The sequence below is a fragment of the Vicugna pacos genome, chromosome 27 (genome assembly GCF_048564905.1).
Source record: "Vicugna pacos chromosome 27, VicPac4, whole genome shotgun sequence".
Classification (NCBI taxonomy): Eukaryota; Metazoa; Chordata; class Mammalia; order Artiodactyla; family Camelidae; genus Vicugna; species Vicugna pacos.
The window spans coordinates 23612973-23639400 of record NC_133013.1 but is presented as its reverse complement, the minus strand read 5'-3'; the positions used below and the strand labels follow the sequence as shown (position 1 = coordinate 23639400).

The following is a 26428-nucleotide window of genomic DNA, read 5'->3' as shown; positions in this document are numbered from 1 at the left end:
TAACTATTTGAAGGGAAACTGTTATGGGAGAAAGGTTACTTGACCTTACACATGACTGGACATGACAGCCAGCCTGTAACTGGGGTGGGAGGCTGTGAGGGAATCATGGATGAAATAACAAGCTTTGGACTTGTTCCGAGCCGAGAGAGTGGCAGAAAGCACTGCACGTGTTACGCTGTGAGACATTCCAGTGAACGGCTGCCTGATCGCAGCCTGGACTTCCAAAAACCTGGACTGCGAAGGGCAGAAATACTTATTAAAATTCTTTGTTTCGGAGGGGAGGGTGGAGCTCAGTGGTTAGAGTACATGCTTAGCATGCACGAGGTCCTGGGTTCAATCCCCAGTATCGCCATTAAAATAACTAATTAAATAAATGAACCAAATTACACCCCCCTAAAAATTCTTTGTTTTAATGAGCTGTGGGAACTCGAGCTATCAGCCCCTGTCCAAGCTACTGAGTAGTTTCCATTACAAATCAAAAGCAGTTTTAGCAAGGCTGCATTTTTTGGAGGGAAATTCTCTCTTGGCAGATAACTCAGACCGCCTAGGGCAGCAATTAAAGACTAGGAGGAAGAGGGGGAGAGAAGGAGGCTTCCCTGTGGCTGACCAGCCCTTTCACTGAGACTTCATCCCATAACCATCACCTCCCTCCAGCGGCCCGGTGTACTCAATTCTAAAGTGTTCTGAGGTTGTATTAGTGCCCCAAATACCCATCATTTTGCTGCAGCTCAAGAACTACTGCAAACAATAAATGAATGAAAGGTAACCTGGAGTCTGGGACTGCTTAGGTCAAAAGAATCTCAGGCTCTGATGCTGCTTGTGCATGCTTACTGCAAACACGCAGACACACGGGGTAAGTGCTTTGGCAATCAGCGTTCACACCCTGGCTTAAACAGGGAAGACACCAACAGGTATTTAATCTTTTTTTTTTTAATGCAACATTGTGATGCTGGCAGTGCAGTGATTAACCTGCCTGTGTGAGGATCCACAGATTCCTTTTCCTTTCGAGTGACTCAGGCCACAGGAAAGTTAGTAGAATCTGGAGCATCCTTCTTTAGAAGTCTTCAAAAACATTATGCACTCCACACACAGGGGAAGCCACACAGGTCTCCTCTCCATTCCAGGCCACCTCCCCAGGTACCTTTGGCTGCTCTGTCATACACCCCAGCCCTCAGGAGACCTTTTCATCTTTTACAAGGGCTGACTCTGCCTGGGAGGTTCCTCTCTCACCAACACCGACTTAAGGGTAAGACAAGATCTCTCCCAATTCTTCTCCACTCTCCTTGCTGTTCCCCCCACAACACACATAGAGCCTTTGCACTCGAAAGGCTTCACCACATTTGAGAGAGTTCACTATGGGGAACTGCAAGGGCTACAAAAAAACAAGAAACGTGGGAGGCTGGAAAGATTCAAGGATGCCACGGTGACTTGTCAGTTCTTTTCCACAGCACCAGGGTTAGGGGAGTGAACAAAACAGACAAAATCCCTGTGCTCTGGAGCATTTATTCCCTTGAGCAGATTTACATAGTATGTTAGGAGGGTCTATGAATAAAAGCAAAGCCAAGAGGAGAGATAGGAACATCTGTGGGAGGGTGTGGAGTTTTAAAGGAGTGGTCAGATTTTGAGCAAAGCCGAAAGGAGGTGAAGGAGCAAACCACACAGGAATCTACGGGAAGGCTGGTCCAGGAGAGGGAACCACTAGCACTAAGGCCCTGAGGCAGGGGAACAGCAAGAAGGCCTGTGTGGATGGGCAGAGGCAGAGTAGGATGGGAGGACAGTTGTCCATATGGCTGGAGAATGATGGGGCAGAGCACTCTCCTGTATCTGCAATCTGCAATCAGAGCGGAAAAAAGGGAAAAGCTCAGAATTTGAGCCACATTGTCCTGGGCCTGAATCCCCGCTCTGCTCTTTACATCATGTACCTTGGGCACCTTTCTCCTTATTTAGAAACAGATGACCACAAAGGGTCTTTGCAAAGGGTTAAAGGAGGTACAGAATGTGAAATTACCCATCCCAGGACACAGCTCATGCCAGGTTCCTACCCACCACACATTCGTTCCCTTCCTCTACCCATGGTTACATCTCTCATCTAGCTCCACTGTGGCTGAATAAAAGGTGTCTGGAAGTATGCCATTCAAGAGCCTTTGACAGGCCCAAGGTGTATCACCAAGTGCAAGACAAGAAACTGCAAAACAGGATGCATCTATGTATAGTGTTGTTGGCAAACAGTAACATTTTAACATCCACATTCAAAAATCTGGAGGAATCTATACCAAACTATTAACGGTAGTCATCACTAAGGGGTAAGATGACCAAGATTCTAACCATAGACCTTCTACCTTCTATATTTATGTAATGGTCGAACATTTTACAATGAATACAGATCTGCAAGTAGAAATCAGCATATAGACTAGTGCTGGTGCAGAAGGGATTTCCTGGCCCTTTCCTCTAACAGTACTCAGTAGCCTCCAGCCAACTTTGCACCCAAGGCCCGTTGGTGGGATCTCACTTCAGGAACCCTTACATCTTCTCCGTGGGGAAACTGATCGCATGTAGGTCCGAGGGGAGCTCTAAGGTTCTCACAGGAGACCCGGACCACAGGAGAGGGTCCTATGGTGGGTGTGCCTGGCCAGCATTTGTGAACTCTGACTGGTTCAGTTTGCAAAGGGGATGGATTAACTTGTAGGTTGTGAATCACTTTCTAAATAAAATTAAACCCTTGCTATAGCTTCCAACAAGGAGAGAAAAAGAAGACTGGTGAAAATCAAGTATTTCAGAATAAGCTGATTGTGAACTTCCTTGTAATTCAAGATTGTTGACACTGAAAAAAGTCTCATTTTAGGGAATACTAAATTAAGAGATACCATAAGAAAACAAAACATTTCACAACTCAGTAGCCTACAAGGAAAGACAAATATGCCAGTTCCCAGTGTCTTACTCAACGATGTGTTAAAATGTGCATTACAATCGGTCACTGCGATGCATGCTAGTTACAGAGCTTGGAAAAAGTTTAGTTGCTTCCGCACCTCAAAAAAAGAAAGAAAGGATGGGAGGAAAGAAGGAAGGAAGAAAAAAAAATCCTTGGTGAGGGGAATAAAAGAAAAAAAAAAAGCTTAAGCATCCACAGTTGTCCATATGGCCTTTCCCACTTTAAATGTATGTTTCAAGAAAACAAACTCATAGTCAGAAACATTTTAACATTCCTCAAATTGACCACTGCACCAAGAAAGGGTGCTCAGCTCTGCAGTAAATAAAGTCCTGCTTGAATAGAAGAGAGTAGACTAGTCCACCTCTTGGACGCTCTTTAATTACGAGATTTCTGGCTGAAGAAGACAGTAGTGCTCCCCATAGGAAAACCCATTTGCTTCCCAGAAAGAATCAAGCAACACCTCTCTTTGCTTTCTGCTTTTTCCCAGTAGCCTCAGGACTCATCTTGAGTTTATCTGATCATAGACTGGAAATCCCCAGGGCAGAAAGACTCCATCTCAGCATTTCCATAAGCTCTGGGGATGCGCTCTTCCAAAACCAAGTGAATTTCGTGAGGCAAAATGGCCAAATTGCCTTACTGTCAACAAAATACAGTATAATGAAAAAAGTAACATCATGGTGTTCTAAAACCAATCACATTGCCCAAGGAAGAAAACAGAGCTTATAGAATTTAATTTCCAACCTAGTATTATTCATCAATTTATAGGTAAAGCTGTAACTTTCATGGGATATATTTCTGAAATAATCCCTTATATTTACCATACTATTCTTACCACCATGTCAAATATGTGATCTGAATATAAAAGTTGGTAGTCCTACTAGGTGAATTTCCCATTGATGTAACTACAGCAATGTCTAAGTCTGTAAGAACTATCAGGAATAATGTGTAGCAAAATCCAATACCTGCATTATAATAGCACACTTACAAAAAAAAATTAAATATACATCCATAGTTGAATGTACAGATTTCAAGACTTCCAATCACATAGCTGCTACAATCACAGAGAGACTGGATTATGGTCCACAGCTTGTACGGATTCCTTCACCCAGTTAAGCCACTCATGCACAAGTGTGATAGACAATGATGCTCTTGTGACTGGCAGTGAGACCAGAAGATAGCATGCAGGGTGGCAAGAAGATTGAAGCGGGATGTGATAATGAAAAACGGGAGTGATTCATTCTACCTGATGCAGATACATTTCATAGATTTAAACCTGAAGGGTAGCAACTTTTTGACTTTAACTGCTTGCTTGGGAGAGTTCAACAGAAGCATGTCTAGAACCCCATTTTTATAGGCTCAGTGCCACCTTAAAAAATTCCACATGAACCCACTCTGAAACAAGTTTCTCTTACTGGAAAGCCACAAAGGTGGACGTGAAATCTATGAAATGGAAAATTGGATCCAAGCCTGCGTGCTCATGCAGAAGCTTTGATTTTTTCTTTTATTGAAGTATAGTTGATTTTACCGTGTTGTGTTAGTTTCCGGTGTACAGCATAGTGATTCAGTTTTTTATATATATATAATATATAATATATATATTCTTTTTCACATTCTTTTCCATTACGGTTTATTACAGGATATTGAATATAGTTCCCTGTGCTATACAGTAGAACCTTGTTGTTTATCTATTTTATATACAGTAGTTTGTATCTGCTAATCCCAAACTCCTAATTTATCCCTCCCTCACCCCCTTTCCCCTTTGGTGACCAGAAGTTTGTTTTCTATGTCGGAATCTGTTTCTGTTTCATAAATAAGTTCATTTGTGTCATATTTTAGGTTCCAAGTACAAGCTTTGATCTTAATGAAAATGTAGGTGGAGCAGCAGCACCAGGGTTAAAGGCGACTCCCACACCCCCACCCAGCCCCCAGCAATCAGATGCACTAGAGTTTGCATCCTTATCCTGTGCCCAACTGTGTGACCTTGGGCAAGTTAGCTAACCGTTCTAAGTCTTAGCCTCTTCATCTTCAACACGGAGATAACAGTTTGTTATGAGGATGAAATGAGATCATGCACCAAGAGCTTGCAGCTCAGTACCTGGTACATATAAGCATTTAAGAAATGTGTCCTTCTGATTAGATGTGGTGCTCTGACTACTGAAGAAGTGATTACAGCTCTGCTGCCATACCCCAACACCTTGTGATAACCGTTTTCATTCTATGCTTCTAGCTTTTACTATTTTTTTCACCATATTATTTCGGGGTTGAGGGGTTGGGGGAGAAAGGTAATCAGTTACATAAATCCCACTTTTCGGACTGTTGCTTGAAGCAAGGTGAAAAGCTGGGGAAAGAGGTAACATATACACTGAAGAGAAATTCGCTCTTTAGGGTGTGATGTTACAAGTGTATGGAATTTAAACAAATCATGTAATTTCAACCTATAACATATGGGGCATCAAATCACAGGTAGGTTTTATTTAAGAAGAGACAAAAACCAAGCAATATTAAAGAACACAGAAGGAATCAATATGGGCCTATTGCTATCTCAGCATTACTGACTGAAACAGGGATTGGTGGGCTAGATTACGGGGGATTTCATGGGGTCTAACTGCCAACAGGTGGCAAGCTTTAGTCATCTTCAGATGCAAAATCTTAATGAGTTTGAGTATGCAAGTCTCAGTTCAAGGCCTCCTGTCAGCAATCAAGGGAAACAATTTTCTGGGTTTAAGCCTCCCTGGCAAGTTAGCAACCAGGGAACTGTCTGCCGTAGCTTGCACCTGTCCCTAGAACGGGATTCTGGCCTGACGGTGAAACCCCACCATCCTTCCCTGACCGTCCATCCTGCCGCTGTGGCGCCTCCAGACAAATGGGGGAAGCCCACTAGGAAGTGGTCACGACCAACCAAGCCACAAATCCCCAGGCTGTGGGATTTCCACCTCAATACCACGCCTGAAAACCGAAAATAAGCGCCCGCTTGTTATACTGCAATGGGATTCCCCCTAGCAGCAATTCCCCCCCACCCCCCGCTTGCATGTTTTATTAATAAATGCAAGATGGCACACGGAGGCAAAGAATGGGAGGTAAGGCATCTGCAGCTGGACCCGAACCAGGGCAGTTTGCAAAAATAAATAAGAAGCATGTGACAAGAAGCAGGTTCCCCAGGCTGGAGCTGAAGCCCCGGGCTGCCCCAGGCACCCTCGCCTTGTTCCCCCTGCCGGCAGGGATGAAGGTCAGTGGTAAGATCCCAGCCCTCCCGGGCACGTACCCTGCAAACCCTGACCAGCTCCCACCCGGGCCCCGGCCGCAGGACCGGGCAGGGAGGCAAGGGAAGCCCCAGCCACGGCCGGCTGCGAGGACACATACCTGCTGCCCGGGCTGGGGATTCGCTCCGCTCTGCAGCGGCGCTGGCCGCGGCTCGCGCTCCCGGGGCTCCCCTCTCCGCCCCCCCGCCCCCTCGCGGCCCCGCCGCTCCCTGGGCTCCTCCGCCCGCCGCGCTCAGGGGCGCGCGCGCGGCCACGTGCCGGCGGCTCACTCGGGCCCGCGCCTGCGCCCTCGCCTCCCTCCCTGCGCGCGCGCGCGCCCCGGCGTCTGCGGAGCGGCCGGGCGGCTGTCTAGGAAACCGCGGCCTCAGCGGGCCGGGCTGGCGGCAGGAGCCGGGCAGGGGGCGGGGGCTGGGGACTCCGCCCGCACCAGGGCCCGAACGGAGCGCGCCCGCTTCGTGGCGTGGGTGAGGGGGTCGCGGGGCAGGTTGGGGGGCCTGCGCGTGCGCGTGTGAAGAGAGGAGGGGGTCGCGGCGGGAAGGTCTGAGGTGGAGGCCGGCGGGGCGCGGAAGCAACAAGTGCGGAGGTCGAGGACCCTCTCCGGGAGGTGGGGGTGAGGGGTGGGGTTCGTGCAAGCGAGAACAGAAACCTGTGGCTTTGGTGCAGCGCTTTGCAGTTTCCGAAGCTCTTTGCGGGTCGTTCGTTACATCCATCCGCACGAGGCGCCTGTAATAGAGCGAATGGCGGGCATTGCCCTTTGCGGTTTCAGGCCACGGAGGGGAAAACATTTCTTTCTGGCCGAGGTCGTATCAGAATCAGAGACCCCTGACCCTCAGGCCACTGTCGCGGAGAAAAATACCTGTCAGGACCTTCATTGGTTAGCCTTAACTCAGGACTCTTGTAGGACAGTGTTTCTCAGCCTTTTTTTCTTTGCATCATGGCCCTCTTAAGAAAAGCCTTTTCAAATGTTTTGTTCACAATCGCCCCCCTCCATGAAATTCTAATATCATTCATGTTACTGTATAGCTGGTTATGTACCGTACGTGTATCTGTGCTTTATACATTAAAAGAGTCAGATTTCGCCCCTTGGAGATAACGTAGACCTCCGTGGAGCATGCTTGCTTTAGGACCTTGGCCCTTGGTTAGCGGGTGAGGGCAGGGGATACACCTATAAATACTCTTTGTCGGTTAAAGTCCTCGCATCTATAGGTATAACTCTTTCTAATGTATGCAGGTGTGAGCAAAGGAATACAGTTACTTAAGCAGCTCCTGGATTCGAAGTAGCTTTTGTCATTTGTAGTCTCAATTCATGCTAAAGATCTAGCCATTTTCCAATAGGGTCCTGGCATTTTGTTACAATACTTGAAAAGATTGGAAACCCTCTTTTCTAGAACACTAAGTTTCAGGGCGGGCTTTGGCACTGCAGGCAGCCTTGATTTCCGGTTCTCATACTTCTAAAGTGGGTTTGTTTGTTTGTTTGTTGTTTGGTTATGCCTATTTGGTCTCCCAGAAATGTCTTAGTCATTCTTGCCTCTTCCTCCTCCCACCTCAGCTTTTCTAGGTAAAAGATGGAAATTATGAGGTTGAAAAACTTAAAAACTCAGGTCACAGAATTGCCCCAGGGGCTTGGATCATACTTTTCATAGACACAGGGATGTCTAGGTAGGGAATGAGTATCTAAGTTTGGCAAGCTGGGAAATAAGTAAAATTCCTTCTTCAGGTCCTTTTTCATCTTTCATTGTTTCTTACCCAACTTGAGGAACAGGGTTTCAGAGGAACAGAAAACCCTTGGAGGTGATGATTGTAAAAGCTACCTGGGCTGCTGGAGGATTTTTCTTCTATGTTTAGTGTGGACTGGAAAAGAGAAAGGATGAATTGAAAACACTTGGGAAGATGGATGGGCGGGGGGGGGGGTATAGTCTTCTGACAGGTGGTGGCAACATTTCAATTACACTTGAGAAAGTGTTTAAGAAAAAAAAAACACCTTGTCATAGCAAGTTGTTATACACCCCATTTCCCTTTGCTTAGTACAACTCTAAAGATTTGATTAAAACCATTAAAAAGCATCCAGTTACAGTGCTAATTAAAAGGGTAGGGCAAGTATTTTTGAAACCAGTAGACAGAAAAATTGGAATACCACTTTGGTTTATCTGGAATCTTAGTAGTCTAATACAGTTTTTGGATTCAGCTGCAATACTACTTTCAAGGGAACTTTTTCTTCTACTACAATGGCTGTGTATGAAGACCCTTTAGAGAGAGAAAACTGTGGAAATTACATGTTATTGTCTTCTACCCGTGTCTTCTGCAATCCAAGTGTATGGAAAATGCAGCTGCAACCATTTTACGTGGTAGCGTGAAGTCAGAAATCCCCGAACGTGTGTAATTTATCAGCTCTATGCTGCTCCCTGGTGTCCTGCTTCACAGCACATGCCTAAATACAATCTTCCCCTTCTGATACATTCTTTAGGGTATTGAAAACCCAAATCATAGGTGTAGACAAGATGCTTTCTCAAATTTTTCCTGCTCTGTTTTCATGTACCCTGAGTCCTAATTCCAGAGGAGGATTAGCCATGAGGCTGATCAGTTTGGAGGAGCTGTGAAGATCTCTGGCAAGCCTTTTTAGCTTGTGCTTTAATGTGTCTCTAAGAGTCTCTTGGAGATACTTGCCGAACATCAAATTCTGGAGCCTCACCTCAGACCCATTAAAACCTAATCTACAGGGGAGTGGCCCGTGATTTTTAACTGCCCCAGGTGACACTTATCAATGGCAAGGCTGGGGACGACTAGAGCTATGTATAGAACAGGTGTGGCTTCAGTAGCCCGTAGGGTCTAGTGAGAGGGAATTTTGTAAGTGAAGGAGCCCCACAGCAAAAGAAAAATAGGACCTATAAAGCAGGAGTAGAAGAAAGTAACTGGTTTAAAGGCCTTTGTGTCACTTTCTTGCCAGATAGATCTGCTTCTAATGTGGCTGTAATTGGTACTCTGCCCCATGCTAAAATGCCTTTTGAGGTAAGTCAGATTTTCTTTTAGTTAAAAAGACTATCTTTTCAAGAGTATCAGAATCACGCGATCAGAAAATTTGTGCATGTATGCAGCTGCAAGATTATGAGAGGGCAGATTGCAGGTTATGTTTATCCTGTGAATGTCTGAAAGAGATCACTACCAGAGTTAAAATGTATTCTCTTGAAGGTAGCTGCTTGAAGAAGTACAACATAGGAATCTGATGCCACACGATTTGTGAAATTTAAATAATACCAAGGGATTTTAAGTTGTTAAGGTTTATGTTAATGTTAATGTTTTAAAACCTCTTCTAATTGTTGATCTGTAATGCAGCCTTGCTTATTTGGAACACACAAGGATAAAGCCAGTGTGAGTAGGTGAAAAGCTTGAAAAATGAAATGTATGTGACTTTGTGTGATATTTAAAAATGTATATATAATAACTGCTAACAAAATAGCTTTTAAAAATCCTGCTAAGATGACTTTAATAGATGAATATGATTGACTTGTAATTAACAAAATTCATGTACGTACAGTCTGTGTGGATAAAACAGCACAGTGCTGTGCACTGAATAGGCCCTCAATTAACACTCTTCAAAAAGGTTTTCTCATAAGTAGGATAAACAAGCTTAATGTAGCAAGTCCATCTTCAAGGATAGTACCTCAGTGACAGACTTGACCTTGAGCAGTGGCACACCAGGAATAGGGCAATGCTTGGGTGCAGGCAGCAAAAACTCATTGTCTGTAGTGGATCTAAACTATGATAAACCCACTGGCTGTCTGATTTTTATTACCAGCAGTTTTTATGTACCAGAAATTCTAAACAATGTCGGTGATAAAATATTCCTTCCTGAAAATTTCTTACAACTCTAGGTTCTAAACAGTTTCTGTAGTTACTGAAAAGTTTAGCAGTATATACGTAAGCTTCAAATTAGCACATTTTAATTATTAATCCTTTAATACAATATTCTATATAGAAATTAACTCAGAATTCTCAGTTATAGTTAGTCTTCAATAAAGATAGACTCAGCTTTATGGATATTTTTCCAAATAAATTCATAAAAATTCAGGGTAATTCAAGGCTTCAGGTACAATTCATGTTACAACCCCTTTGGTCCATATCCCTGCATTTAAATAGCAGATTCATAATAAGCAGTAGTAGCACAGCAACCATAAGGATGAAGAAACAGAACTGACTACTTCACTGTCGTTATTCTGTGCGACCACTTAGCGTTTTCCCTTGCACATTACATTTAAGAGTGAAATGAAATGCAAACTGTAATATTTTTGACTTGTAGGTACACATTATATTTAATATGTGAAATTATACTTTTGAATAATTCAGGAAATATCTGTAACTTTGAGATTTATTCTTTTAAGATTGTTAGTGTTTGCTTCAAAACTAAAGAAGGAGTCAAGAGAATAGGAGGTGTTCTTATTTAGCACTTCCACAGAACAATATGGAGGTTTCAGTTTTTCCTTTTTTCAAAAACATTAATTCCATTGAATTTTTCTTTTTCTTTTCTTTTTTTTTTTTTTTACTATAGTATTTGTTTTATATTGGCTTGTAAGTGGAGTTGAGTAAAAGAATTTTCACTGTCTCCTTCATGGCTATTATTTGTTTCATTTCATGATCATGACTGAAAATAATTTTGTCACATAAAGGAGGATGTGTTAAAAAATGATCCCTCTGGGTGTCATATTCTGTGTATAGCACTGATCATGAAGTGAATGATACTCTAAGTGAGCTTTGTTTTTAATATTTGGAATTTCATATGTACTTCATAAGAAACCATTTCTTTGGCACTGCTTATATTCCAAAATGAAATATCAGTGATTGTGTATATATTTTAAAACATAAAAATTATCTAACATTCCAATTCTAATATAATTAGGCTATTTTGAAACCTAGCAAGTACATGTCCATGTGTTTATTGATAGATACATACTGACATTTATTAAATGCTTACAGTGTGTCAAACATCATTCTGTATGCTGTATATTAATTTTTTCATAGCAATCCTGTTGGGAAGTTATAGTTATTACTTCATTTTATGGATGAGAATACTGAGGCACAGTGGGATTAAGTAATCTGCTCAGAATCACCCAGCTAGTAGGTGGAGAAGCCAAGATTCAAACCTGGACTGTCTGATTCAGAGACCTCAGGTTCAACCCTAGTGTCTCACTGCCTCACATATCTATACACAAAGTTGTGCCTCAGTAAGTTTGAGGAATCATTATATAGTGGGAAAAGCATTCTGGATCCCAGGGTTCCACCTCCAGTTCATTCTGTAACTTTGAAAAAGGCAATTAAATGAATGTCTCTGATTTGTAGAGGGCTCAACTGAGTCCATCTAGAAATTTTCTAAGTTTCTAGAAATTCTCAAGTTTCTAAATCTAAATTTTTATGATTGTATGAATATTTTTATGTAGACATGAAAATTTGATTTTTCACTTATCTAACAGACTAAAACTAAATCAGAAATATAAGTAGCATGATTGAATTTGAAGGTAGATTAATTGTAGTTGCAAAATTATGCTACTATTAAACCTTTCACATTATTTGTGTGACTACAGAAAGAACATAAACTTTTTTTAATTGAAATATAGTTGATTTACAATATTGTGTTAGTTTCAGGTGTACAGCATAGTAATTTGGGGTGTTTTTTTTTGCAGATTATGTTCTAAGTTACTATAAAATATTGATATAATTCCCTGTGCTGTATAATAAGTTCTTGTTGCTTATCTGTTTTATGTATAGTAGCTTGTATGTGTTAATCCCATACTCCTAATTTATCCCTACCCTTCTCCCTCTTTCCTTCAGTAACCGTAATTTTGTTTTCTATGACTATGAATCTGTTTCTGTTTTGTATATGGATTCATTTGTATTATTTTTAGATTCCACATCTAAGTGGTATCATGTAGTATTTGTCTTTCTCTGACTTTTTTCACTGAGCATAATATACTCTAGGTCCATCCACATTGCTGCAAATGGCAATATTTCATTCTTTTTAATGGCTGAGTAATATTCCTGTGTGTGTGTGTGTGTGTGTGTGTGTGTGTGTGTGTGTAGCCAGTTGTCTGTTGATGGGCACTTTAGTTGCTTCCATGTCTTATCTATTGTATATATTGCTGCTCTTAACATTGGGTGCATGTGTCTTTTTGGATTAGAGTTTTTGTTTTTTTCCAGATGTATACCTCGTAGTGGAATTGCTGGATCGTATGGTAGATCTATTTTTAGTTTTTTTTTAAAGAAACCTCCATACTGGGGGGAGGGTATAGCTCAGTGGTAGAGTGCATGCCTAGCACGTGTGAGGTCCTGGGTTCAATCCCCAGCACCTCCGTTAAAATAAGTAAGTAAATAAATAAAAACCTAATTACCTCCCCCCCCAAAAAAAAGAAGAAAAAAAAAAAGGAAACCTCCATACTGTCCTCCATAGTGGCTGCACCAATTTAAATTGCCACCAGCAGTGTAGGGGTTCTCTTTTCTCTACTCCCTCTCTAGCATTCATTATTTGTAGACTTTTTGATGGTAGCCATTCTGACCCATGTGAGGTGATACCTCATTGTGGCTTTGACTTGATTTCTGTAATAATTAGTGATGTTGAGCATCTTTTCATATGCCTGTTGGCTATCTGTATGTCTTCTTTGGAAAAATGTCTTTTTAGGTCTTCTGCACATTTTTTGATTGGGTTGTTTGATTTTTTTATATTGAGATGAATGAGCTATTTGTGTATTTTGGCTGTTAAGCCCTCATTGGTTGTGTTGTTTGCAAATATTTTCTCATTCCGTAGGTTATCTTTTCATTTTATTTATGGTTTCCTTTGCTATGCAAAAGCTTTTACATTTGATTAGGCCTATTTGTTTATTTTTACTTTTATTTCTTTTGCCTTGGGAGAATGATCTAAGAATATATTGCTACAATTTATGTCAAAGTTTTCACCTGTGTTCTCTTCCAGGAGTTTTATGGTGTCATGTCTTACATTTAGATCTTTAAACCATTTTGAGTCTTTTTTTGGTGGAGGGGAGAGGTAATTATTTAGTTTTTTTGATGGAGGTACTGGGGATTGAACCCGGAATCTTGTGTATGCTAAGCATGTGTTCTACCACTGCACTGTACCCTCCCCTAAAGTTTATTTTTGTATGTGGTGTGAGGGAATGTTCTGATTTCATTGTTTTACGTGTAGCTGTCCAGCTTTCCCAACACTAGTTGAAGAGACTATCTTTTCTCCATTGTATTTTCTTGCCTTCTTTGTCATGGATTAATTGACCATAGGTGTGTGGGTTCATTTTTGGGCTCTCTGTTCTGTTGATCTATGTGTCTGTTTTTGTGACAGTACCATGCTGTATTGATTACTGTAGCTTTGGAGTATATTCTGAAGTCTGAAAGGGCTATACCTCTAGCTTTGTTCTTTTTTCTCAGGATTGCTCTGGCAATTCTGAGACTTTTGTGGTTCCATAGGATTTTTAGGATTATTTGTTCTAGTTCTGTGAAAAATGTTATGGGTATTTTGATAGTGATTGCATTAAATCTGTAGATTGCCTTGGGTAGTATGGTCATTTCAGAAGTATTAATTCATCTAGTCCAAGAGTGTGGAATATCTTTCTGTTTCTTTTAATTATCTTCATTTTCTTTTATTAGTGTTTCATAATTTTCAGTGTATAGAAAAACCATAAACTTCTGAGGGACTGAATATGGATTCTGATAATTGGGTTGATATAAAAATTTATATTAGTCATATATGCCACTTCTATGTACTTCAGGTGTTCTGAGTCTCGATCTTCTGTCTTAGTGCCACATAAAGTAAAGCTTTTGGGGAATATGAACTTTTAAAGTGGAAGATGGATCATATTGTATACAGTCCCCCCACCCTTTCTCATGAAGGTTGCTACCTCACTGAAATGACAATCCTTATTAACCTTCTATCCATAATATTGCATATAAATTTTTTTCTTAGTGGAGACATAACACAAAAAGTAACTTTCATAGACAAAGAAATATAATTCCTTGCCATCTCTCAAAAGTCTTTGAAAGGGATTTTTTTTCCATCCTACCCAATACTCTTTTAATAAAATTCTGTTTCCCTCTTAATCCAACTTCTAGTCTTGTATTTAGAAATATTAACAATAAATAGTTTCCCTGGGGCTTAAATTAAAGGAGAAGGAGGAGAAATTAAACATATTATAGTTTCTGCTGCTTATTATGAAATTCTCTGGGAGTATCACTAAGTGAAAAAAAAAACTCATGAAATTTGTAAGCAGATTGTACTTTCCTTTTCTCTGTGTGCTACTAAAATCATTACATAACATATTTTCTGTTTTTATTTTTCCTTATGATGGCCGCAATTTCTATCAGAGCAGAAGAAATAGAGGCGAGCTATGAAGTGAGAGCCAGTCTCCTCTCTACTGTGCAATTTCGGAGAAAAAACTTTTGACCAAGGACAGATCAGGTAAGTGATTACTTGTTAATTCATTCTTTCTAATGTTTTGGGGGCATATGTGGGGGTATAATTTGCCAATCATAGCCACAGGTCATTGGTTTAATTCAACCAAGAGACAATAAGGATGGACTCTGCAATATGGAAAGTTATTTAACTTTTAATTTACAGAAGCCTCAATTCTAATGTTTGAGAGGCCTGTGTTGATATAACCGTGTTCAATTATGTGTTAAGTATTCCTAAAAACATATTAAAAGTAACAGTTGTAAGCTGGTTAAGTTTAAATCTGGTCTCTGTAATTAAAAAATAATATGGGTAGAATTAAAGAAGGTTAAGAAAGTTTTGGGGAACAGGAGTCTGAAAATAGTTCAAGCTGCTGAGTTTAGGAAAGTGAAGGCTAAGGGATGATAATGCTTTTCAAGTAGATGAGATGCTGACTCACTGAGGATGGTACCTGTCCGTTTCTCACCTCTGTACGGGAAAAGCAGCAGGAGAAATTTAGACTAGAAAAGCCAAAGATTTTGAAAGTAACATTGTTTAAGATTAGAATGATTTACCTTGGGAAGCTGTAGAATCCTCTTTCTGGAAGGTCTTCCAAGTAGCCTGATCACCTGCCATGAATAGCTTATATATCTACCATAAGGCCTTCTAATCTTGTGTTGCTGTGGTTTATTTCATCAAACATGTGGTTATTTATGTCTCAGGCAGTAGCTAACATAATACATTTCTAATGATATGATCTATAAACTAATAGAATTTGACTTTAGGAGCATTATGGAAAATTATAGTTATGTTTTGAGCACAGAAAGTCATGTGTTTTATTCAGTTTTTTCCGTTGTCGACCATGTGGTCATCATTAACATGTTTAATTTTTCTGGTTCATATAATACTCTCCAAATACATATATGTTAATATCAACAGAGATTGAATTGTGGACTCTTTAATGAATCACCTCTACCAGGACTAGAGAGAAGGATGGGAGGATAAACTTAAAGATGAGTGTGTCCAAGTGGGATTGTTGAGGACGGCTCTCTAAAATGTGAGATAAGGTGGAGATTTCAAACAATGGAGAGGGAACCGCAGAGTTACAATCTGAAAATGGCATTTGGAAGCAAGGAAGAGGCTGTTCCTTACTTCTTCCTATTGATTCAGAGAAACAGGAGACTGTAAGGATTAAGTAAGTTATATTGGAAAGGTACCTTGTGATCCAAGGAGAACCAGGTTTTTATTAAGAGTGAATACTTTATCCTCAAAGAAATGAACTCTCTAGAGATGAGGGATAGGGTGAAGGGTGAAGAATTACAGAAGTTGCAGAATTCAGTGTGGAGTGAGTGTGGTTGGGGGATTTTGAGAGTGGAGATGTGCCGGGCAGAGGCAAAAGGGAAAAAAGATTTGTGCTGATGGAGGTGAGTGAATAAAACAGATGAAAGAAGAGTTTGAGTGTGAAAGAACAGTAGACACAGGTTAGAGGAAAACCGAGGCCATTAAGATAATATTTCTTTGTGAGCAAGGGGTTGTTAAAGATGAACAGTTATGTATACTGAGGAAAATGAGAGGGGATGGTAATTACAGGCCTGAGAAGGGCACACACGTGTGAAAAATAACCAGGCTGATTGAGCCCTTATTTTAAGAAAAGTTTTCTGGGACAGTGTTCAGAGACTTAGTTCCGCTTGGATATTGATTCTAGCGTTCCTAGGCTCCAGAGACGTGGGAAACCTCTAGGAAGACCAGGGTCAACACCGAGATGTCGGTGGTGGTGGGAAGCCCCATGATTTTTGTCTTCTTTGCATCTCTGCATAGAGCTGTAGCCTTTGTAGGGAACATGCATAATTTAAGACTACTCCTGGCAGCAAAGAATGGAGACTTTGCTCTTGCCATGTGGTAGTAGCTTAAGAGTTTATAAATCACTCACCAGCCAGCTTTGAAACTGTGATTCTTGATGAATTATTAATTGGGGGAAATTTTGTGTTATTTCATCTTTTGCATATAAAGAGGATCTTTGTTATCAAATCATTTCACATTTGCGTAAAATGCAACTATATACCTTTAGGTTTCCCAGTGAAGAGTAATGATGATAGCCAACACTTGTTGAGTGCTTCTTATGTTCCAGGCACTTCCTATGTATAAATTCATTTTATATGCAGACAACTCTTTGAAGTAGGCACCATTGTTCTCTCTCTCTCTCCCTCAAGCATGTATGGACGAGGAAACTGGGCACAAAGGTTTTTGCCCGGTTCTGTGCTAGAATGTTCTAACTTGCAACTAAGATTTGCACTCCAGCCTTCTGGCTCAGAGCCCATGCTCTCAACCCTTACACTATGTATCTTTTTTTTTTATATGTAAAAATTATGAGTTGATGGTTGCTTGGAAACCATTATACTTTGAATGGTTGGTGACTTGGTTATATTTATAGGTGGCACAATTTACATCAAAGAAAGTGGCTCTTATGAGCTGCTACATTGAATGAAAATTGATTTATTACTTCTGTAAATGTTTTAAAAGAATTCCTGCCAACACACTCAGTGATGTGAAGGGCTATTGCCTGGGGCAGGCCAGCTGCTGTTACTCAAAAGACCAGACTGGGTGGTATCATCTTAGTAAGTTTTCAGAAATTCCTCAAGGATTTCATCAATAACAGCAGCTATTGGCATGCACTGTCAGCCCTTCATTTATAAATAGCCTCCACCCCTGTGCCCCTCCACCAGGGGCGCAGCTGCCATAGAAACAGTTGTTAATAAACAAGGGTATTTTAGAGAATCTGTGGGTTCAGAATTGAAGGAAGGGAAAAGCAGAGTTGCTAAGGGGTGTTGGTCTCAGGGAACAGACTCCTGAGTAGGATGGGTTTCCCTGAGTAGGAATCTGTTTACCTGAAGTATATTTCTTTAGCCCTGCCTGAAGGGCTTCCTCCCCACTTCTGTTATGCTGCTTGAAATTTCATCAAACAGAGATTGTTTTTCATTTTTCAAACATTCTCTTAAAACTGTGAATGTCTACGTGTGGCCAGTATTCTCAGTGACCTCCCTAATACCCATTCCCTGTGGCTTACCTTCATCTTGTTAGGGGTGGCAGCGTGCCCGGCTTCAGCAAAACACCCTGACTAGTTGAAAGCAGTTGTGACATTCCCATTTTCTTTTGCCAGTGGTGGTGAAGGGAAGGCTGCCGAGTTCAGGGAGGGCTTTGCTTTCCTGCTAAAGAGAACGGAGGTGGCTGGTACTCTCCTCTTTCCCCTTTCTTTGTACCTTAAATGCAAACATGATGCCTGGAGATCCAGTAGCCATCTTGCAACCATGAGATGGCAAGCAAGAGGGCAAAAAGGTGATTCCAGCAAGCTGAGGACCATGGAGGAGGAGGAGGACGGAAAGAGTGTGGAACATTGCTGAACAGCTCTTCCAAACTTGGACTGCCTTCCTCCAGAGTTATTGTGGAGAAAAACAAGGAGAAGATGAACCTCCTCCTGCTGTTCGATGGCAGTCTGTGGAAACTGGGACTGTGGTGTTGGGGGAAATGAGAGGAAGAGCTGGGAATGTTGTGCCATGTTGGCTACTTGTGGCTTTTCAGTAGGCTCCTATGGAAGGGAGGGCGCTCCAATTAGTGCTCCTCAGCATGGAAGCAGAGAGGGTGGAGGAACGCAGCTTTGCCGTAGAGGAATTCTGCCTTTCGCTTGTGCTCTGAACTTACACACAGCTCCGTACACTCCGTAACGTGGAGTTTTGTAGGGATTAAGGGGAGTACCTTCCTACCTAACACTACTGTGTTAGGCAATTAGCTGTGACTGTCTTCATCTTTCAAGCAAAGTCAGACCAATATAAGGTTGGCTACAAAAAACTGTGAATCCCCTGGGAAGGACAGCGGCTTCAGAACCTACGTTAGATATGGCTGCAGAGGACAGTGACAACGCAGATCCCTCTGAGACTGGAAGCAGGAGCTGCCAGAATGGCTAGCCAAAGACTTTATTTCCCACCAGGGAATCTGTGATTTCTGTCCAGTAAGATACGACATGGATTGTGGCTCGTTGACCACTGCATACTTCCTGTTATCCTCTTTCCTTAGTGAAATTTTTATTAAGGTCACTGTTCTTTGCTTTACATCATTTTATATATATATGGGGAGTGGCTTAGAGACAGCTTATTTCCTAGCCATGTAAGTGGTCAGAAGAGAGCTGTCATATTTTCACTTGATAGAGCAGATATAAAATCAACCAGAGATCCTGCTACATGCAGTAACTGGATGAGATGGTGGGGCTGTCTTCCACGAGGAGAGGATGAGTATGTTCTGTTTAGCACACGTGTAAAAAGTGTGTATGTGCATGTTGAGTTGAGGACTGGCACACACTGTTAGTTGGCCAGTCAATATTCATTTCTTAACTCTGCCATAAATTTAGAAAAGTTAAATATTGGATTTTCCAATTTTTTCTTACTGTTACAGTAGCCATGTAATAGTTTTAGCTCAAAAACCTGCTGGGGGACTTCATGGAAGACCTTCCCTTTTTCTTATAAAAGGGTAAGACAGGGCTGATGTTAACCTCTTTGTCTTGCTTTGACCTCATATGTGCTTCTTGGAGCTGCAATGACTATCTTGAATTCATTAGGCAGCAAACATGAATATAAAAAGTAAATACACTCGGGATGGTGGAGCAAAAAAATTGAAGGTTAATGGCATCACTGACTAGTAAAAGGTGAAAGATTTGTATGCTCTGAAGAGAAACCAGAGGATGGCACCGTTGATCAGTAAACCGAAGGACATTCCCTTTTTTTGTATAGTGTTTATTGAGATTTAGCACCATATTCACTGCTTTCTTTGCCCTTCATTCCTTTTTGCATCTTGATCTCCAGCTAGAATCGCTTTCCTTTCTTGCATTCATTCTTTAGTATTTTCCACTCATACTTTAATGCAGCTTTTTTAGTGGAGCTTTTTTTATTTTTGGTTTATCCAAAAAGTGTTTAAATTTCAAAAAGTAAATCTGCTATGAACATTTGTGTACAAATCTTTGAATGGACACATATTTTCATTTCTTGTAGGTAGATTCCTAAGAGAAGGATTGCTGGATTGTATGACAAATACATATACAAATTTTAGGAAACTGCCACATTTTCCCAAAGTGGCTGTACCATTTTACATTTCCACCAGTATTAGATGAGGCTTCTAGTTTCGCTACATCCTTGCCAATACGGTGTTGTCAGTATTTTTTATTATAGCCGTTCTAGTAGATATGTAGGATTATTTCATTGATGTTTTAATTTAAATTTCTCTAAGTTGAAAAAAATGGTTGCCCATTTTTAAGTTGGGTTACCTTTCTTTTGTTTCATTTGTAAGAGTTCTTTATATAGTCTAGATACAAGTCTCTTATCAGATACATGATTTGTAAATATTTTCTCCTATTCTATGGCTTGCCTTTTCATTTTTTTTAATGGATTATTTTACTAGAAAAAGTCTTACAACAAGTTTCATCTGTGTAGCACAGGGAACTATAATCAATACCTTATAGTAACCTATAATGAAAAAGAATATGAAAACAGATATATATGTGTATATGTATGACTGAAACATTATGCTTTACCGCAGAAATCGATACAGCATTGTAAACTGACTATACTTCAATTAAAAAGAAAAAAAGAAAGTCTTAAATTTTGATATAAGTATGATGTAAGTATAATTTGTCAATTTTTTCTTTTATAAATTGTGCTCTTAGTGTCATATCTAAGAAATCTTTGCCTAACTGAAAGTCACACAGATTTTTTTCTAGAAGTTTTATAGTTTTAGTTCTTACATTTGGGTCTGTGATCTATTTTGAGTTAATTTTTCTATGTGCTACAAGGTAGAGGTCTAAGCCTGTCTTTTTGCTCACAGATACTCAAATATCCCAGTACCATTCGTTGAGACGATCTTTTCCTCACTGACCTCTGTCAAAATAATACAAGGTTTATTTTCAGCGTACAATTCTTGGTCTACAGATTCCCTATCAAAACCCCAACACGGGTTTTAAACAGTAATCAGCAAGCTAATCCTAAAATTTGTGTGGAATGACAAAGGAACTAGAATAGCCAAAACAATTTAGAAAAAGCAGAACAAGGTTGAGGGACTTAACATGGCCTGGTTTCAGATTTTGCTGTTAACCTGCAGTGATCAAGAGAGTGTGCTTTCTTCCAGGAAGAAAAGAGAAATGCCCGCTTTAGGTTACTATCTCTAAAGCAGACATTTCTCAGTCTGATTTCTTGTTATCATAACTATCATGACTATATAATATTGCCAAGGCATAACCATCATACAGGCTTTGGACATTTTCGGAAGTTTTTCAGTTGGTGAATTTTTTTCTGTTTGAGATAAGACGAGGGGCAGCTAACATTCTTTACTTGTGTTTGGAAGGTGAACCAGAGGAACTTGTGGAGCCTGTAAGAATGAGCTTTAAAGGTGTGTCACTGGCCGGTACATTCTTTGAGCAGTTCTAGGTCATTCCACACAAAATTATTCTTCAGAGTTTATGAAGACCCACATTTAGCTTATGTTTAGCTTATGTTTAAGAAAGTGAAGATTGAGGTGATGATGATGATTCTGTCTTATTCACATAAATTAAAATAAAATATGGTAAGGCTGATATGCTCTTTCAAGAAAACCCCCTGATAGTTACTCAGAGCTTGTAGTTTTTTTTTTTTTAGTAAAACAGAATTGCAAGTCACTCTAGTAGACAACTGTCAACAATTAATTCATGACAAAATATTTGTTAAACATATGCTACTGACAAGGCAGTAGGCCGCATTTAGCCTCACGGGACAAACATAAATAAGACACTAGTCCTGTTTCAGGAAATTTATAGCCTAGTTAAGGAAAGGAAGCGTATTCATATGGAGACTAAAGAAAAATCCAGGATAGTAAATTAAGGAAGTTACTGAGTTTCTCCCTTTTATAAAAGTTTCTCTAGGTGATTCCTTCTCCATTTTTCTCCCAGTGAATTCCTTGTAAGTTTTATTCCCTTTGTCAACCTGGTAGTATCCTTTGGAACTGTTCTGGTTTCAGTCCTAAAGACATTATGCAGCACAGAACACCATAGACGTTCAAACTGTAGACTAAGATAATGATTCTCAAATTGTGCTCCGAACTGACATCATCAGCATCACCTGGGAACTTGTTATAAATGCAAATCTTTAGACCCCACACCAGATCTACTGAATGAGAAATTCTGGAGGTAGGCCCTGGCAGTCTGTTCTGTATCAGGCCGTCCAGGGAATTCTGACACTTGCTAGTTTATCCTTTCACCTGTTGATGGACTGTTGGGTTTTTCCAGTTTGGGGCTGTTAGGGATAATGCTGCTGTGGATCCTCACCTACACATCTTTGTGCAGACGTGCTTTTCACCTCCCTTGAGTAAATATGTGAGAGTGGAATTTCCAGGTCAAATGGTAGGTTTAGTAGTTATCTATTGCCACAGAGCAAATACTCGGAGGCCAAAAACAACAAAAGTTTATTATCTCACAATTTCTCAAGGTCAGGAATCCAGAAGTAACTTAGCCAGATGGTTCTGGCTCAGGGTCAGTCAAGGTGTCAGTCAGGGCTGTGCTCATTTCCAGGCTTGGCTTGGGGACAGTCCACTTCCAAGCACACACAACGTGGCTCTTGTCAGGCCTCCGTTCCTCGTCATGCCAGCCCCTCCACAGGGCTGCCTCATGACGTGGCAGCGGGGTCCCCCCAGAGAAAAGCAATCTGAAAGAGGAAACAAGAGAGCACCTAAGACAGAAGCCACAAAATCTATAATCTAGTCTTGCGAGCAGCATGCCATTTCTCCCGCCATGTCTGTTTTGTAGAAGTGAGTCAGTAAGTCCAGCCCACACTGAAGGGGAGAAGATGATACAAGCGTGTGTTAGGAAAGGGAGGTCATTGGGGTGCACCTTAAAGGCTTTCTACCACAGTAGGTGTTGCCTTAAATTTCTAACAAACTGTCACACTCTTTCCCAAAGTCTTTCTATTGCCTTACATTCCCGCTAGTGACGATGAGAGTTAACAGTTGTTCCACATCCTCACTGGCGTCTGGTAGGCTGACCAGCCTTTTTAACTTTAGGCATTCTAACAGAGATGTAGATCTTCATTGTGCTTTTAAGTTGCCTTTGCCTGATGACTAACGGCGCTGAGCATGTACTTACTAACTATGCACATATCTTCTTCTTTGGTAAAACGACTTCACATTTTTTGTCCATCTTTTAATTGAGCTGTCTTACTATTGAGTTGGAAGCGTTCATTACATATATAAAAACATGAAATAGATAAACATAAAATGCAAACCCTTTTTTAGATACATTTATAGGAAATATTTTCTCCCACTTTGTGGCTTGCCTTTTCATTGTCTTAATGGTACCTTTCAAAGAGCAAAAGTTTTTATTTGATTAAGTCCAGTTTATCCTTTTTTTTCCTTTATGGTTCATGCTTTTTATGTTCTGTCTAAGAAATCTTTGCTTTCTCCAAAGTCGCAAAGATTTGGGGGGATTTTCTTTCTATTAGTGTAAAATGATGGAAGATTGGGAACCTCTCAGTAATGTTACAGCAAAATACTGTAACAGTTAACTGTTTGTATAATTCATGTATATCCAGTGTATAGATATTACCTTGAATGGCTATACATTTACTGTTGTTGAACTTCTCATGTTGCTCACCGACTAGACTATGTTCCTTAAGAGTGGAAAATGGTTTAATTATTTTGTGTATCCTTTATTGTCTGGTACACAGTAGGGATTCAGTAAATACTTGTTTTTGAATTATGTATTTTGAATTTAAGTAGCAATGGGACTTTTGTATGTAAGAGTTAAAAAGTGGAGCTTATGAGAGTGATTAGGGCTGTAAGTAAAAAAAGAGTTTTTTTCTCAAGAGGAATAATTGAAGCTAGGGAATGGATTAGGTCTCCAAGGGAGAGAATGTTCAGAAATAGAGTGGAACTTGGAGTACAGCACCTTTAAGCTACAATCAACTAGGGTGCTTCACGTGTTTTGCTCTTAGGGTGAATTCGGATCAGTAATTTGCATTACTTTGACATCTCTGCTTGTGCTATATCTATGCCATTGAATATGAAAACAGTATTCTTCAGTTTGAATACTAAGAATAAAATCTTTCGGGAGTCAAAAATTCGTCCAGTTCAAGTGCTGAATTATGAGGAAGCTTCATTTTGGCCTGAACAAGTGCTTATCTTCAGCAATTTTTTTTGATTAATTATAAACATCTCATTGGTAATAGTACTGAATTCAGAATGCTGCTGTTGCATACTTTTAAGTTATAAGCCCAGTGCTTCTTAATGCAGACTCTGGATATTTGGATGCTGTTCACTCTCTTTAGATGTTTCACCCTTGAGGTTTTTAGTGCTATAATTTAGGGTTCCCAAGAAAGAATTCTAGAAATTGTCTGCCCTTTTAAAGTTGCAGTTATTTCTAGCCCTCTTGCAAACCGGAGATCAAGTATGACTTGGAGAAGACAGTTTCTGATAAGGGCTAACTCCCTTGTTCCAGTCCAGCCTTCTCTTCAATTCCTTTTTTTTTCTCCTAATAGATTTTATTTTTTAGAGCAGTTTTAGATTCAGGGCAAAATTGAGCAGAAAGTACAGAGAGTTCCTATGTCTCCTGCTTCCACACACACACAGCCTCCCCAACTATCAGTATCATATTGACACATCGTGATTGCTCAGAACCCGTGGTTTACATTAGGGTTCACTCTTGGTGGTGTATATTCTCTTAGTTTTGACAAATGTATAGGGGCGTGTGTCTACCATTATAACAGCCTTGGAGTATTTTTCATTGCTCTGAAAATCCTCTGTGCTCTGCCTGTTCACCTCTCCCTCCCCTATAACTCCTGGCAACTGCTGATCTTTTTACTGCCTCCATAGTTTTGCCTTTTGCAGAATGTCATATAATTGGAATCTACAGTATGTAGCCTTTTCAGGTTGGCTTCTTTCCTTTGGTAACATGCCTTTAGGGATCTCTCTGTCTTTTCATGGCTTGATAATGGATTTCTTTTCGGCACTGAATAATATTCCATGGTCTGGATGTTCCGCAGTTTAATTATCTGTTTTTCTACTGAAAGACATCTTGGTTGCTTCAAGGTTTTGATAATTATGAGTGAAGCTACTGTAAACATCAGTGTGCAGGTTTTTGTGTGGCCATAAGTTCTCAGCTTCTTTGGGTAAATACCAAGGAATGTGATGGCTGGACCTTATGGTAAGAGTTGTGTTTAGTTTTGGCAGAAACTGCCAGGTTGTCGTCCAGTTGGCTACAGTCCCCTTCTGCCTTCCCGCTAGTGATGACTAAGAGTTGCTGCTCTTCCACTTCCTCAGGGACGTTTGTTGTTGTCAGTGTTCTGGATTTTCACCTTTCTTATAGGTGTATAGTTGTATCTTGTTTTAATTTGCAATTCCCTGATGACATACGATGCTGAGAATCTTTTCTCATGCTTATTTACCATCTGTGTACTTTCTCTGGTGAGATGTCTTTTAGGGCCTTTTGCCCATTTTTTAAGTGGGTTGATCATTTTCTTATTTGAGTTTTAAGAATTCTGTATATATTTTGGATAACAGTCCTTTATCAGGTATGTCTCCTGCAAATATTTTTTCCCAGTCTGTGGCTTGTGTTCTTATTCTCTTGACAGTGCCTTTTGTAGAGCAGAGTTTCTTTTCCAGCTCTATGAAGGCATTATGGACAAATTATAATATACTTAAAGTGTACAATGTGATGATATACATTGTAAAAGGATTTTCAAAATCAGGTCAACACATCCATCACCTCATATTTTTTAAAAAATATTCTCTTTTTTAAAAAATGAGAACCCTTAAGTTCTGCTCTCAGCAAATTTAAGTTATACAGTACTGTGTTACCAACTATAGTCACCATGCTGTCCATTAGATCCTCAGACCTTATTCACCTTATAACTGAAAGTTGGTGCTCATTTACCAGCCTCTCACTTCCCCCACCCCAGCTTCTGGCGACCACCATTCTGTGTTTCTATGAGTTTGACTTTTTAATTAAAAAAATTTTTTTAAGATCCCACATATAAGTGATGCCATGCAGTGTTTGTCTTTCTCTATCTGACGTATTCTACTTAGCATAAAGGCCTCCAGTTCATCCTTGTTGCTAATGGCAAGATTTCCTTCCCTTTTATGATGAATAAAATGCTTTATGTGTGTATATGGTCATAATCTCTTTACCCATTCATCGTCAGCAGACATATTTAGGTTGTTTCCATATCTTGGCTGTTGTGAATCATGCTGCGATGAACATGCAAGTACAGATGTCTCTTCGAGACAATGATTTTGTTTCCTTTGGACATATACTCAGAGGTGGGGTTGCTGGATCATATGGTAGTTCCATTTTTAATTTTTTAAGGAGTCTCCATACTGTTTTCCATAGCGGCCTGCACCAGTTTACATTCCCAACAGCAGTGTACAAGGGTATTCTTTTCTGCACATCCTCACCAGCATTTCTTATCTCTTGTCTTTTTAATAACAGACATCCTAACAGGTGGGAGGTGGTGTTGCAAAGTGGTTTTGATTTGCATTTCCTTGGTTAGTAGTGTTGAGTACTGTTTCATATACCTGTTGGCCGTTTGTATGAGGACTCGTCCAGGTGTGCCCTAGGCACCTAGGAAAAGCCGCCCTGTCCCCACCCTCCACTTCCCCTCCAGGGAGGGGGACGGTGGTTGTGGACATTGCAGTCTCTGGAACTGCACCTGCCTCTGAGTCTGACGCGGTTGCGTACCTGCTCTGGTGAGCAATCTGTCCTCACGGCAGCCTGGGCCGGCTCCTCCCGCACTCCTGTATTGCATACTTGGCCGTAGACGTGCA

General features: G+C 40.5%; 2 protein-coding genes and 1 long non-coding RNA gene across 7 annotated transcripts in view; 1 reads left to right on the top strand and 2 right to left on the bottom strand.

The window, feature by feature from the left end:
* Positions 1–17726, bottom strand: part of TMEM266 (transmembrane protein 266) — a 113501-nt gene extending 95775 nt beyond the window's left edge. Inside the window, exon 1 of the mRNA XM_072950931.1 lies at positions 17670–17726. The gene's annotated coding sequence lies outside the window, so the exon portion shown is untranslated. The remainder of the gene's footprint in view (positions 1–17669) is intronic.
* NRG4 (neuregulin 4) overlaps positions 6518–26428 on the top strand; it is a 67903-nt gene continuing 47992 nt past the window's right edge. For all 5 annotated transcript variants that reach the window (XM_072950936.1, XM_072950934.1, XM_072950932.1 and 2 more), the window contains exons 1-2: positions 6518–6653; positions 14547–14635. The gene's annotated coding sequence lies outside the window, so the exon portion shown is untranslated. The remainder of the gene's footprint in view (positions 6654–14546; positions 14636–26428) is intronic.
* The window catches only part of LOC140689754 (uncharacterized), a 45291-nt gene continuing 41001 nt past the window's right edge, over positions 22139–26428 (bottom strand). Inside the window, exon 5 of the long non-coding RNA XR_012064838.1 lies at positions 22139–22317. This is a non-coding gene — a long non-coding RNA (uncharacterized lncRNA). The remainder of the gene's footprint in view (positions 22318–26428) is intronic.